Source organism: Bombus pyrosoma, linkage group LG14 (genome assembly GCF_014825855.1).
Source record: "Bombus pyrosoma isolate SC7728 linkage group LG14, ASM1482585v1, whole genome shotgun sequence".
Lineage (NCBI taxonomy): Eukaryota > Metazoa > Arthropoda > Insecta > Hymenoptera > Apidae > Bombus > Bombus pyrosoma.
Window position 1 is genome coordinate 7,912,146 of NC_057783.1, and position 16,568 is coordinate 7,928,713.

Genomic DNA, 16,568 nt, shown 5'->3' on the forward strand with positions numbered 1-16,568 from the left:
GAATATAAATCAAAATTCATGTAACACGTGTTTTATTATTTATCGTGTTACATTTAAGTGTATAAATAATTCGATTCATATCCTATTCTCCTCGTGTGCAGCTGACTATTTTCACGATGTTTTAGTCGTGCTGCGAAAAAAGGATGAAAAATCCAATGACCGTAAAAATTATTCATAAGCATATTTGGACAGTCAACTATTAATTATATAATATAGAATAGTATATATTATTATGTAATTTAATTATTTAATTATTATATTATTATATAATATATATTATATTAATATATTATATTTATATTATATACAATATATTATTATTAATACATTATATAATATAATTTTATTTATAGAATATATAATATAAATTATATAAGCCATATTTAGTGAGACCATCTAAAGATGGATTAACTAATTACGTGTACAAAACCATTATTCTCACATATTTTATACTAATATTTTACTCTACATATGTATGCTAGCAATAAGTGTCTCGTATCTCCAACGTACATTTTCCGATTGTTTTAAAATTTGGCGCATATAATCTTGTTCATTACAGTGCTAATGAAATCTGAAAACGCTAACACACGTAAATATATTCATGAAAATCTGCTGTTGCAAGTGCTCGAATACTTTCGTGAACCACTGTATGTTACATTACTGTACTTTCATTACAAGAATAGCACGAAGAAACATTGAAATTCCGAACATTTTTGGAAAATAGCTGGAACCAGTTACAGCAAAATATCGACAACTGTCGGGATGCGAGAGGTTAATTGCTGTTTTCGAAATACCTACATGCATCGAAAGTCAGTGAAACGATTCGAAGCTAAACCGTGCAGGACTTCGTTCTCTCTTGAACGAAATACGTTTTCACGTACGTATCGCCGGGTGTTACAATTTTCCCAGCAACGTAACACGTATGCGAGGCACAGTTTATCACGATCGTATTTTATAACGGTATGATAGCGGATAAGGATCGGTAGACGCAGGCTAGCAAACTATTCCACCGGTCGGGATAACCTGGCGTTTGTTCGATCGGACGACAAAGATGCGCATCGCATGGAAACTGATAATAATGACGAATGAACATGCCCAGATAGTCTGTAATTGTAACTCGATACAGCGATGCCAGCTTTGAAACGATATCCAGGTATCGATCTGCGCGAAAGGCGGCACCAACTGTTTCTGCTGAACTATCGCTGTGAGCGGATTTCATTTTTTTTCCTCCTTTCGACACCAGGAAAAATGGTAACGTCAGAGAGAGGGAATGCAGAATCGTAACTAACGCAGCAGGAAATTACTTATATCGATGGCGAAATTTTTGTTAACGATGGGAAATAGCAAGGAAGAATAATCCCTCGTACTCTGTTACAACAATCAAAGAAAAAAGAAAATAATATGTGACATCAAATTTCACTAATAATATTATCTGTGATTGCCTGTTAACTACTTTGGTTATGAACAACTATCGTAACTATTATATCATTTTTGTCAATAGACGCGTTTCTTTTAGGAATCTGACGAGTTGCTCTGTTTTGTATTTGTTGAGGTTGTCCTTTAAACGGTGAACAGATTTCGAGACGAGTACGATGGTTTCTGTATCTCAAGCAGTATAAGAGTAAATGTTCCATTGTTACAATCGTCTGGCCACATTCGTTGTGAATAGATTCTGAATTTTTTGATAGTATGTACGAAGGAGCGATTTTGATGCAGCCAATTTTGAACCTAGATGTAACCACCTGTTCTACCCTTCATAGTTTCCTCGAGCCTTTGAGTGCTTGGAAGAAGCTGCTATAGAGATGCTTCATGTTATCCCACTCTAATTTCCAGTTTATCGTCGATCCTTTTTGTCGTGTAATTAATTATGTCCTCAAGGTGTAGTCTTGTATATGCATCTAGACTTGCACCGTAATTTGCCTCTGTTACTCCTTGCTCGGGCTTTTTCATTTCCGGTAATTTCAATATGCTACGAAGTCAGACTATACAGATTATTGTTACGAAAGCACTGGTGTATAAATCTTTCGGTTCAACGAAAAATACATTTTTTATGGATGGGAGAGTTTTAGTATTGATAAATACGGAAATAGGGGCGATGAGTAATATTTGAGTTTTTTAGCAAGCGATATTGTTTATGAATTTTGATAGATTACAGATTGGTAGTTAGTATATATAAAATTTATTATTTGTATTTGTATTATGTATTATATATATATTTTTTACTTATTATACTTTTAAATCCAATACTATTTGAAATTCTTTTGGATATCGCTCTTCGTATCTAAACGTTTATTTTAACCGAAAATTCTTGCACGACTGTATATTTAACAGAATGCGATTCTTTACCATTATCGTCTCAGTCATTCACTTTGTTTTCCCAACGTGAAATAATTGTTTGAGCGACAAAAAAATTGCAAGTGATGGAGAACATAAAGAGAAAGCAGTATCTGAATTTTCCTGAACGATTGAAGTTGTATAAATTCCAGGTTACTGTCGAGACTGTCAAACGCGTAGGATGGCCAACGTGGAGTTTTAGTCGGTAAGAGTCCGACACTACTCTGCTACTGCCGTTATTAGCGGCAGCGGAGTGTCCATGAGGATTTCTCCACGTGCAAAAAAAAAGTTACTGTTGAGAATTGTGGATCTCAATCGCCGAAATAAAAATAAAAATTACATTTAGAATTTATATTAAAATAGTTTTAGATTTATATAATAAACGATTTGTAGGATCTTCGTCGATATACATTTGCACGCGTGTCTCACTATCTTCTATACCACACCGCCAACGGAACAGTTGCATTCATCTGTTTTTCGAGACGCTGTACACACACATACTTTCATACACTCATACCCACATACGTGTATCATTACTGCGCGGCTAATCTAGTCTAGCACATAAAATTATACATATCTCAATAGTTACAAGTTGCTGATATGAATATATTTTCTCGTGCGATACTGAGAAGTTTGGCGAACTAAGAGAAGTTCGGTAAGTACATTGTCCAAGTTACAAGTCGGTTGAATATTCCCCCAAAATAAAAATGAACAGGTATGAAAAAAACTAGCGTTTAATTGCGTGATATCACGGATTTAAGCGGAAACTGTAACAATTGAAATCTCCTTATAGCGATTCCTGAGGTAATAAATTACACCAGAGGTCACGAAAATGTGTGATCCAGCTAGTTTCCTTGGATTCGAGGAGCTCGTGAGATGCTAAGATCAGCAAGTGGTGATAACGAAGTTTCCAGTAATTCGACGAATATGGTCATCGTCCTTATAAAGACAACGTCTTTGTAGCGGTAAAAATCGATATTCGTACCTGACAGAAACTTTTTGGAACAACCAGAGAACTTCCTAAACTTTCATCGCAGCCTCTGCGGAATGAAATTTTTGTTTCAAGATTAAATTAAAATAAGTACAGTTTCAATATTATATTATGTTACGCATCTCAAACGCTGTATCCTATCCCATCTTGCGCGTCCTACATCTCACATCCCACATCCTGTATCACGTATCCTACGACTAATACTCCATTTTCCACATCTAATACCGCAAAAGTTGCATATTAAACCCCACGATGTCTATCCTATTTATTATTCACATACTGGATGTTCTGTGCCCAACACTATTCATATATTGTATATCCTATATCCAACATCTAATATACACTATGCTATATCCATTATCCTAAGCTCACGTTTACATCCCACATTCCATATTTCGTATACTTCATATAAACATATTCTATATCCCCTAACTAGTATTCCTAACCCATATCCTTCACCTTACTTATTTCATGTACCATATATCAGATTACCTTTATCATATTCGATATACCGCATTCGGTATCTTAGAAAATGTCTTTTGTCCTTGTTATTGTAGCACACGCATATATATATCCCACATATAACATTTCACATTCCCTATCTCCTCTCTCGTATCCCATATCTAGTATCTCTAGCCCATATCTTTCATCCTAATTCCCACAGCACACTTATCTTCAAATAAATTATATAAAATACAGCGCAGAAAAATGCGAGAAGAGAATATTTTTCCCACAGAACGTAAAATGCGGCCCACAAATTTCCCACGAAATCTACAAGTGATCGTAACTTGCCACAAACGAAATTTATTATTCCATAAAATGAGATTTGTTTTACACAAAATAAGATACGTTTTCTTGTGGGAAATGTCAAATACTTGTGGGTCTTGTGGGAAACAAATTTATATTATATTATAAGGCTAAGTTAGGTGTAAAATAATGCATATTTTTCTAACTTTATTTAATAATTAAATGTTTTTTAAAGGTAATACAACAGTTTTATCATTCACCCTTCACTTTGCGCTCGTCCAATTCCTCTTCTGTGACGATATCAGGAATTGCGCTAAGTGAACTATGGGAAATTCAGACAATTTTCGGGTAAACAAACAGTAAATAAACAAACGAAAATGAAAATAAACATACGAAAATGAAAATAAATATACGAAAATGGAAATAAACATACGAAAATATAAATAAACAAGCGGAAGTGTAAATAAACAAAGCAGAAATGTGAATAAACACACTAAAGTAAATATACACACGAAAATGTAAACAAACAAGCGGAAATATAAATAAACAAAGCGGAGATGTAAATAGACACACGAAAAAGTAAATAGACACACAAAAATGTAAATTGTTTCTAAACAGAGCGAGGAATCATCTGAGCTCTGAGAAATCTTTAGAAAACTTTTGTTTCTTTACATTCCACATGTAAATATGCAAAGCAAAATGTAAATATACATTAGAAGTTTCAATAAACATGTCGATGTTTGTAAACAAAACGGAAAGCCCAAGTAGTTCTCTAGTGACGTCACTTCTGGTACTTTTAGCGATTCTTGCCATATGACATCCATTTTCCAAAAAATCGTCAAAATCATGCAACCTTCTATGTTATCGCGTTCTTCTGATACGAAGTCACAAAACCTATCCTGTCTTTTGGATGAAATCTCTAAAATTTCGTTTGCCATCTCCTATACTATATGCTCCCTTTCAACTTGGAATAATTTCTAGAACGTGACGTCATTTCCAAGATTTTGGCGTAATTGTACCAGCTCTTAAGCTACGGTATTCTCCTGATACAAAAACTTGTTGTTCTTGCCAGTGACGTCACTTTCCAGGAATTGCCAAAATTCTGGCAAACGAAGCAAGCGATTCTCCTCCAATTCTTCGATCTTAGAACTAATTTAATCGTAAACAGGGTCTATTTTCCAAGATTCCCGCTTCAGAACTTTGTAAAAAGTGCAAAGTTCATTAGTAATCATTCTCGTTAAAGGAAAGGGCTTGATCATGTTAAGAGCGTGGGACGGGTCGGTAAATGATTAAACGATTAAATTAAAGTTTGACTGCGCGTTTATTGAATTCTTTTAATAAGTACAAGTTACGAAAGTGTGCAAGTTTTACAATCCTTCCGCAATTACTGATACAATGACAATATAATAGTGCAGTGCTAACGATATAACTTGGTCAATTAAACTTACAATGATATAACTATAACAAATAATAATCATTGAAAATATATTACTAAAAGCGTCGTGAAATAAAGATATCAATTGCAACTTCTATAAGTACAATAAATAATAATGATAATAAATTTGTAGAAATATCGTGAAATAAATTTGTCAGTCGCATTTACTTTATTCTTCTGTCCTTTCCTTTCCTCTTCTTTCTTTTTTTATAGATGTCACCAACGATAAAGATGTACGTACATGGGTTCCGAGCTGAAATTCATACGGTTCCGCGATAAGCCCGGCCCTGTAATTAACAAGCAACCGAAATGTTTTGCGGATCGTTTAACGATTTGCCACGGGCGAGATATTAAAGTTCATGAACATTTAAATTCCTCGCAGCTGCCCTTTAATTTTATTACTTCTGGATCAGTCCGAAAATCTGTCGACCGGTTGGACATTACCGAGCAAATATTGGAAAACTTATTAACGAGATTGATACGCCGCGATGAACAACAGCCAGAGGACCCTTGATCGATTAAACTTTCATTGATTTGCAAATTATTTCTGCCCGTGAACCGATCGCCTCACGCGAAATTCCATTTTATTTAAACCAATGATATCGACCAGGGAATTGTTCGCCTTATTTATTTTCCGTTTTGCAGTTGTCGCTCGCTCATTGCTGAGACAGAATTCAAATGTACGCGATCACGTTGAAACAATCGTATTATACGATTCTGGGATTCGTCACGGTCCACTTCATCCGAAAGGATCGTTGAAAGATCTTTTTTTGTAACTACTCTGTGATTGTTGCAGAACTTAACATCATTCTCAACAACTATAGTTAGTTGAGATTCATTAGTTAAAATGAAATATCAATAGGAAATGGTAAACAGGAGATAATGAAAAATTTGAATTCTACGTGTAAAAGGAATACTATCTCTAAAAAATATCATGAAAAAGATATTTGAGCACTATGTATCTACGTTAATTGGCACACTAGCTATTAATTCGATTAAATTTACTAGTTTTATATCCCTCCAATATATATGTTTCAATCAATAATATTCCTCGAGTTTGTGACTTGTCACGCATTTGTGACAGCAAGAAACATTACTAAGTTTCCGTGTTTTGTTTTTAAGGTAGAAGAAGGGTATACTTAAAAGAGGTGCCAAGGTATAAAAAAGAGACTCGTGTTTCTAATTTCAATTCATCCTATCAATTAATTTATGAATAATTCTACCATTCTCTTGATTTTTCCAATCTCAGTCGCCAATGAAAATTTCAACCGATTCGATCCGATAATTCGGACAAGTATGTCCGCCTAACTCAAGATGGAGGTCCTCTCGTTCAAAATAAGGTCATATTTTCATCCGCGAACGACAGGTAACGATATCTATCAGACAAATCGAAATTCCAGCCGGAGGTGCATATCGTGATTAATATCTCGGCGGAAATGAACTATCGCGACAGAATGGAACGGCCGCTTCCTTGACAATGTCTTATGGGCTGATCCACTTCCTCAAATGATACCGTCAATGATTTATGAACCACTAAGCTCCATCTTGCATGATCTCTTCCATCTGGTGCCACTTTATCAGAGTAGCATCCGTGTAAACATGCTTGCTACGCGCTGATTCGATATATAACGTACAGATAGGGCTAGCAGAGCTCTATCTATCTCTCTGATAACGTTTCGACCCTCCTCGTGCTGTTCTTGATGAATTTTCTTCGCCGTAGGGAAGTCCGTCTCGTGATCACGCGACAGATTCGATTAGAGAATGTAATTTAAAAGTTTAATTGCTAAATCGCGGATTTTTATGCGCTTATTCTGACTCTGACGATGCAAAAATGCACAGAATGTACGTGACATAGAGAAATATATAACTTTCGTCGAGTGGAATACTCTAATTATAATTTCACAATTATATCATAATTTCATTGGGAATATATTTTTAATGTTCAATAGGAAAAACGAATCGAATCGAATTTTAACCGTGTTTATAAAAATACAAATTTGCACGAACACCTACCAATTATTTTTGTCGTTATACTAGGGCTAGATGTTCATGCTGATTATGTTTGTGAGGAGTTTTATGTATTATGTGTGTTTACGTCGAGTTTAAAGTAATACAGTATATATAGCAACGTATACTTTGTTTGTTTAAAATTTTTACATAGTAATGTTTCTCACGATCTTTGTAGTCCATGCATAAAACTAGGAACAAGGAACTGATGTTCAATCCGTTTTGATTTAATCAAAAAGCGACAACTTGGCACAAAAGGAACGAATTATGTGCTATGGTATATGTATAGTGTACATATGTACCGCTATTCTCTTCTTTTATACGCCAAGACTTGGCCAGCATGGCTTTTGACCAACCGAGGCGTAACAAACTAAATTTCCAAGGAACACGATCCTTCTTGCTCGCTTAAAATATAAAACAACGGATTTTCCGTGGCCGGCGGGTGAAATTTTCACAAGGAAGTTCGCGCAGTTTTCCCGTGTTCCGAACAGTTTGCCGATGATGGTACGGCAAATGGGAAAAGGGGGTTGGGAGAATCGAATCACGACACGTATCGCGTCGCAGCAACCGTGTCGAATCCTAGTCGGTTTGCTAGCCAGGAAGAGGTCCCCTGACTTTCCATCAGCCCGATAATAAAGACAGATCACGAAAAGGACTCACGCGTGACAGAAATTTCTAATGCCGTTTGACGAGCTTCAACTCCTTTTCAGCGACGTTGGCCGATGCATTCCAAATTCCTCTTGATACTCGCGCCTGCCTTTTTGCCAATCCGTAACTTGTACAGGCTACGAACCCCAAAGGGAGGATTCTCAAATATCGGCCCAAGGAAATTTCACTCTATTTTTACTGGATATATATTGAATGTAAAGGATATGCAGTGAAAAGAAGTTCTCTCGAAGGGATGAAATTGAAAAGAATCTTTTTGTGGGAGAATGAAGAGCTCCGTGTTAAATGAAGGAATTCTGATAATGAAGTTCGATTGGTATTGAATATTTATGAGTTTCTTTCATGCAAGTATAAAGGGATATTTTATAATGAAGTTGGGAAATGACGGAGTTCTACTTTGATTAAGTGGAGAAAATATAAAATGGTTTGCTTATAGAATGGTGTATTAAATGAATTTACTGTCATAATATAGACAGAAATTAGAGTATTTTTCTGATAAACAAATGTATGTTTCAATTTTTGTATAGAATAATATCTGTTGAACAACGGTATACAGATTGTACAGACTTATCAAAAAACCAGATATACTTATTTGAAGAAAGAACATTTCTACGTTTCTATTTATTTAACCGAGTATTCGTCCTTCATTTTTAATTTGAAGTCTTTGCTTCGCAATTTCATACAACTTGTGTGCAAGCAATATTAAAAATCAATACATCTCATCCAATTCTCTGTTGTTTTCATTTTCTCAATATTTTCATTACACCGAGTATACTGATCTTCGCTTCTCTCACACTCAAAGCTATTCTCCTTCATCAAAAATAAATTCATCAAGTATTCTCTTCTTATTCCTTGTCTGTTTCTCATTTTTCCATCTCTATTTTCTTTTTTCTCGCTTATGCTTCGATATTCTCATTACTTTATTTACCCTAACTAAAGCAACATATTTATTCCACCAAGAAAACTTTTACTACCAGTGATTGCCAACTACCCAGTGTCTATCTACCTACGTCTGACTGCTTCTAAACGTACGACACTTTTTCCACATCCCTTTTATCATAGTTACCCACCTGACAACCGGAGGCAGGATTCAAATTATAATTTCCCGGCGATCGTTTTCGTGAAACGAGTTTTCTCTTCTAGACATGGTTCCCTCCTTCCACCGCTGTCAGTCTTACTAATTCTTCCAACAGAAGTTTCCCCGATTCAGCAAGAATTCCCCGCTGGTCGAACGTCTTTTTTTTCCTTCCACTTCTTTCTTTCCCTCGTATCCAAGGAAGCAGATTAAACGAGATTAGATCAGAAAACGAGGGTGGAACTTTCTCCTAGGGTGCTGCGGCACCGTTAATTTTCGGTTTCAATTTTCAAGCCAGACCAATGCATTATGTTGCTTTCTTGCAACCCCAGCCTCCGGGCCCCGATGACAAAGTAGCGCTCGTAATTCATCCGGAATTGCATTTCTTTCGTGTTTGCGGGACCCTGTCCCCATCCCCCATAACATTGTCGTTTTACTTAACGGCCGCCACCCTGGCGAAAGTATCGGTCCGCTGATATTATCTGAATTAAACTTGGAATTATGATGTACGATGGTCCAAGTGTCGCCTGCTCGAAGCATTTCTCCTTAGACTGTCCAGAACGATTTCTCTCTGCCACGATGAAAATGTCTTTTGTTGAGATATCTTCCGCTGTAATTAGAGAAATGTGAGAATGAGAATTTTCTGCGCATATATAGTACAGGCTATATTATCATATAGAAGATGATAGAAAGAGGAGATTCGAGACGTTAAGGGTAGATAACATTCGTTAAACACAGGGAAATGGATTTAGTAAACAGGGGTGCAAAAGTTAATATTTCCAAAGTTTTTTTTCCAAAGAATTTTTCTTAATCAATAAATTCCTTAGTTTCCTTTTTTGGAATTCCACGAGAGCACAATGGGGATTTTTTACAAGTATAATATAATATATTATATTAAATGGACAAGCTACAAGTTATAAAGTATTCGCTCAGTTCTTTTACGATTTTATAATTTTTCATTGGACAATTATATCAAATAGTTCCTGATCTGAAAATTTTTTTCCTTTGATGGTCGGTTATAGACAGTCGTCGAGCAAACGTCAAAAGGTCCAGGTCCGAAACTTCGGTCGCGTTCGTCATATTAAATTAAAGCGAATGAGCGTGGCTCGTTTTTTTTTAAACTTGTAACTTGTAAACTGTAAAATTTTACCAATAATACTGCTTCAATTGTACAGTATTTCTGTCGAAAAAGGAGACCGTAGCAGAATGAAGTTTCTGCAGCACCTTTTATTTCAAAAGTACGGAGAATTCAATTTCGGTTCTGGTAATTTTTCACGAAGATTCGATTGTTTGGATTTTTGTAGCTTTAACTCGACAAAAGTTGCAGTTTATTTTCGAACAGCTTTTCAGAGAGAGATTTGATTGGATCGTTCGTTCGTTTAAATTTACGTAACGAACTTATGATTTGTGTGCTAGACGGTTAAAACGAACTTCTCTTTCTTTTTTTTTTCCTTTAAATCAAGAATTCTGTTGTGGAATATTAATGAACCTTGTCATCGTGAATATTAATGGTCGAGTTAATGAAAAATGGTCGCGAGACCGACAAGATCTCCCCTTATATCTTGTTTTCAAGTCTTTTCTACGAACCATTAAGTTTTTCCTCTTATTACACTCGAAACAATAGATTCGTGATTCTAAAAAGAAAAGTTTTACGTGCCTTCTTTTATGAACGATTATCTCATGTTACAAATCACAAAATGGAGATTCGTATTTTATGTGATATTACAGAAGAGATTTTGTACCAATTTTTCAACGTTTCAATGAAATTCGTCAAACGGAAGCTTCAGTTAATAAACGGATATGGGTTAAGTTAACAGAGAAACAATTTATGGGCTCGAAAACACTCGAGCTGAATGTTTCTCTCTCTCTCTCTCTCTCTCTCTTTGGACGAATCGAAATGTTTTCGAGATTAACGAAGCGATTAAATTTCCTATATTTCTTCATATTCGTAAAATTGTCAGTCGCCGTATTAATTACTATTAACGTGTTAAAAAATCGAAAATGCAACTCGTTCGTTAAACTTCGCCCGTATTTCCATGAAAATCCGTCTCTGGATAAACTTTCTTCCTTAAATATCAAACGGAAAAACGAAACAAAAAGGAGATCGCGTTGATCGTAACAACGGTTCTCTTTTTCTCGTCGCATATTCAACGAAAAATTTATATGAAAGCCTTTTGAATTTCATTTTATAATATTCCTACGATATTCCGTGGAATACAGAGGATATCCGCTAAATAAATGAAAAGTGAACGAAACGACGTATAAGAAACTCGAACGAAGAGATGAAAGCGGGATAGCATTCGGTTCCACTCGTATTTTCTATTTCGAAGACATCAGCAATATTGTATCGTATCCGATACAAGCTCTAAGATATTATCCTTTGTTCTCTCTGCAACACTTATCGGGTATCCGATATTTTCGGGAAGCGAGCTTTATCGTCCAACATATTGAGCTTAACTGAGTTCCTGGTTGCTGGACACTTTGACAATGTTATCGCGTTTAATCTTCTATCTCCTTCCTCGGTGTTTGTCATTTTTCCATGACGAAGTTAAAACATCGATCGTCTGTAACGATTAAACGCCATATTCCTTGTTCCATCGATTAAGATTTTAAATGGCCATTCTTTATCATCGTTTCATGTTTCGACGCGTTGACGATATTCTATAATATAATCTGCATAACGTAACTTTATATAAAGACTAAGAAACACGGAGTGCTTCAAAAATATTTCAATGTATTAGGTTGAGTAATAAGTTTGGGTTTTCTTAAGAGATTACACGAAGTGTACAATTTTCCTGATCGAGAAATATTTTATTTATCCTACTTTATTACCTATTTATTATGAAATTATCAGCTTATTATTCAATTGTATATTGTATCTGGAAAAATGTAAAAATGTTAGATAAGATATTTTTAACCAAGAAATGTGAGTACATTAAATGTTTCACATAAATTTGCCTAATCAAAAATTTCCTTACTCATCCTATTTCTTTATTTTCTATCTTTCATCCAAAAATTCAAGTACATGAACCTTTACATTTCATAAACAATTTAAACGATTGTTATAATATTGTAAAGGGCGAATAAATTTATTACTAAGCTCTATACAGTATCTTGAAAAATGAAAAAATATCAAATATGACATTTTTAATTCGTTAATGCTTTCCTATATATATTATCAACAAAATTTGCCATAACTATAGCTATTTAAACTTGCCATAACTACGAGGATATTCTTAGTATTTCAAATATGCCCACTGTTGAACAGCGCAGAACCATAGTGGACCTCATCTTAGTTTTTAAAATCTTCAACCAGTTCGTCAATCGTCCAGAAATTCTCGAACCTTTTAAATTATATGCTGCTAGGATACCAAATTAGGAGGAGAAAACTTCTTCGTATCGAACTAGCTTAGGTAGCTTCGATTGCGTCAAAATACTTCGCTCACTTGCAAACAGCGTTAGCAAAATCGTCACCTTTTTTCACGGATTCGCAATCTTTAATTTAAATCCATATATCCATATTAACTCTCGTGCAATTGTAAAAATCGCAACTTCAAATTAGTGCTCACACTTTTATACTTCGGTGCTCGATGCCAAAGGGCAAATATCCGTTTAATAAATAGATAAATAGAAATGTCTTTTTTATTTTAGTTATTTCTTTCTACAATTTGCCCTACTGGACTTTCGGTAAATTCTTGTAATTGGAAATTATTATGTGGATGACTATCCCCAGTAGGATGTCATCTTGCTTTATCTCGCGAGAAATAAATTGTTCAACAAGACATCAGGATACTTTTTAACCTTCGTTTGATCTGGACTTCGTATATTTACATGGTTAGTTGATTAGCGTGTTGTGCAACTCTGTTCTTATCGTTCCATTATATTTTTCTTAGTTTCCGTAGATCTTCGTTCCTAATATAACACGGTGCATTGATAACTGTTCTGAGTATAATTAATTGCACTGATTCAATATTGTCGATGCGGCTGATTGCTGATGTTTTTAAGTATATTTTCTATACCGAGCTTTTTTACTTCTCTGCTTGTTAACCACTGCATCTGCCTTCCTCTTGTCTCCATATAGTAAATAAACAAATAACGAATAAAAATGTTACTACCATACTCATGAATTCTATGGAAGAATTCTTCAATCCACTTATTCATACTACACATTTCTACAAATCCCACTCGAAAATACAGAACCTATTGAAGCTCTGTGATATTTAACGATTCTAAAATACACAGAAACTTTCTCTGACTTCCTTTTTTCCTAAAAAAAAAAAGAAGAAAGAAAAACGTTGGAACGCTTTCATAACGATGCAAACGGAGCAATCGATTAAACAGAATAGGGCGATTGGAGCCGTGGTTGGCTGAGCAGCGCAGGTCGAGCAACCAAACGAATTTTTCGAGACGTAGTCGCGTTTCGATGGTCGTTTACCTATCGTTTCCTCGTTATCACCGACGCGATTGATAGCACGGCTGCCTGCGGCGAACCTTAACACGGTCGTCCAGAAGCCGCAAATAATAATTACGATCGCGTGTGAGCCGGTTATTAGCACGAGTACCGGAAACTGCTTCCGTTACTAATGATTATGTTCGTTATTCAAGTACCACCCACTAACGGTGCCACTTAATCAGCACCACTTTGCGAACCCGTTTAACCCGCCGCGGTTAAATCGCCACGGGAAACCGTGTAAAATACCGAACGAAAGGCACGTCGGCTAAAACAAGCATTGCTTTTAGCCAAACGACCGGTTTACGCCTGCTGTGCAAATTATTCGACACAATATTCGCTGAAAATGTTAGGGTGCAAGAGGAATTGTGATAGAAATTGAATTTTGGTATTTTGTTAGCGGATGATTTTATTTTGGGAAAGTTTACTTTGAAATCGAAGATTATTTTTTTAATATTTTAATAATCTATTAAAATAACTACATATATTGTGATATACTAATATGCTAACATACTAGTATAGTAATATATTAATATACTATTATGCACATAATATATTGAACATCTTGATCGTTGTGAAATCCTTCATTGTCGAAATTCGTGAAATTCGTGTTCGTTTTGATCGTCTCGAAACTTTCGATGCCTATTCTTTATTATGTTATATACTGCGCGGCGGCACGGCACATGTGTATTCTCTAAGCAACTAAATACTTTCGTGTCCCATTGTATAAAATTTGTCCGATTAGCTGCAAGCGTGAGACGTAGGATTCCACGGTGGCGAAAGATAGTCGAAATTCGTGTCTACGTGTACAGGCATTAAAATAATACGGGGAGTATCTGCAGTAATAGCCGCATTGCGTACAACGTTACTGCAATCGCATGATGTAAATGCGCCGTTACACCGAACCAGTGAAGGGGAAAAAAACGTCTCACACGCGTTAAATCCATTGTAATTGTACTGGACTTTTAATATCGCCATTAATGCTGAGAACGTTGTCAAGAGACGTGAGCGACGTCGGGCATGGAACTTTGAAAGAACCGACTTTTCGAATAATGCATGATTCGCGCGAAAGAATCGTTCGTTGTAATAAGTCAAGGGAAAATGAATGGATGAAAATTGTACATGTTTCGTGTTACATGAGAGTTGAAAGTTTCTTTCAGAATGTATTACGAAGAAACCTATTTCTGAAAGCATTTAATTTCTAGAAAAATGTCGATTTCTTTGTACAGTTTACACTTTGATGATTTACCCTATTGGTTTTTATTAATAAAAGCGAAGGTTGAGTGAATATCTTGTCCCTGGTGCAATTGAATCACTCGATTGATTAAAGTGACTCCAGGATGTTCAACGCGTTAATTACCACGGTGGTAATCGATAACTCACGTCACTAAGGCTTTCGCGAATGATTAACAAAATAAAATAGATTTCGTGAACTAAAAAATTGTTAACCATGTGACTGACTTAGATAAGTTTTCTTTTTTATTTATTGATTATCCTCACATTTGATTAAATACTGCAATTACATTATTCTATAAATATATAAATATTTAAATAATATTCGTACGCTTAATTTCATACAGTTACCTTAGTTGGTGCTGTTAATTAGTAAATAATTAATTAGTAAAATAATACAGCTTTGTATATTTCCCTTAGGAATCTCTAAGAAATAGGTATATTTCCCTTAGAAAACTTGCAGCTTTTTTACATTGTATCCTATTAGTTAAAAGCGATTGCATATTGTTGGGTATTTTTTATTTTCATCTTGTATCTTCAAATTTAGTTGGAGTAGCCAATCCCGAGTCAGGTTATCTGTATCTGTTCTTTTCTTATCAATGTCATAGCCGGTCTTTCTTCGTGCATGTTTCCTCCTGATTTACGTACGAAGGTGTTGTGGTTTGGCAAAAGTTATTCCATTCTTCTCCTACCATTGTTCTTGTTAGGTGTTTGTCTTTTAAGACTTTATTGCTAGTTAGCTGTTCTAGTATAGTGTTGCTTTCCTTCAGGTATTTTTCAACTTCTACGTGAAATAGCCTGGCTCCATGTTGGATCAGATTGCCAGAAGAAAATGCGCAAATACAATATAATATTTTGCAAAAATTAAATGTTGCATAGTTTGGTACGCGTTTAAATTTTGTATAACATTATTTAAAAAGTAAGTTCATTGGTGGAAAATACGTTTAGCGGTCTTTAATAATAAATATGCTGTAAACCCATCGATAGCAACAGAAAATAATGGAATTTTAGATTTTTAAATACGTAGAAAATGTCTCTCTCACGACTAGAGCGTCTTGAGTGGGACATTATACGTCGTGAAAGAAACCCGTTAATAAAAATAATGCAGTATGAGAATGTCTACGAGTGGTAAATATAAGTACGTTTATAGGAAATCTACAAAACATTTAAGTAATAAAATAGTTTCCTATAGTTGCATCTAACGCTTATAACGTTGTTCCATTCAAGACTATAAGTGAGGATATTGTAAAGTAACATCAAAATAAAGAAAATAATCAACCAAGCCTGCCTGTTAAATATTCTCGCTTCAGTCGACTATAGACAACCTTAGTATTGTACTTCAACGTGTAGTGCATAACTGTGTCTCTTTAAAACGACATAGAAAACCAAAGAAAATTTTCCTTTTACATCCGAAAAGCATCAATCAAGGATTAGCATCCTGTTGCGAATGAGACTGCAGCAAAGTTACACAAAATGACTAGGCACTAATGTTGCCATAAACAGGAAAACACCTCGCACGTATAATGCGCTTAGAATTTTGCTAATATGATTTGTCCCATTCAAAACCTGTTCTATCATAGCACCACTATCCTATGTATAATGTATGCCAGTTCTCAAAGCAAATTACTAT

The 16,568-nt window shown here is 35.2% G+C and overlaps 1 protein-coding gene and 1 long non-coding RNA gene across 7 annotated transcripts in view; both read left to right on the forward strand.

Annotated features, from left to right (window-relative positions):
* LOC122574546 overlaps positions 1–4,851 on the forward strand; it is a 78,580-nt gene extending 73,729 nt beyond the window's left edge. Inside the window, exons 3-4 of the long non-coding RNA XR_006319094.1 lie at positions 3,128–3,299; positions 4,308–4,851. This is a non-coding gene — a long non-coding RNA (uncharacterized LOC122574546). The remainder of the gene's footprint in view (positions 1–3,127; positions 3,300–4,307) is intronic.
* LOC122574545 (inactive rhomboid protein 1) overlaps positions 1–16,568 on the forward strand; it is a 285,478-nt gene that overhangs the window by 214,523 nt on the left and 54,387 nt on the right. The window lies entirely within an intron of this gene.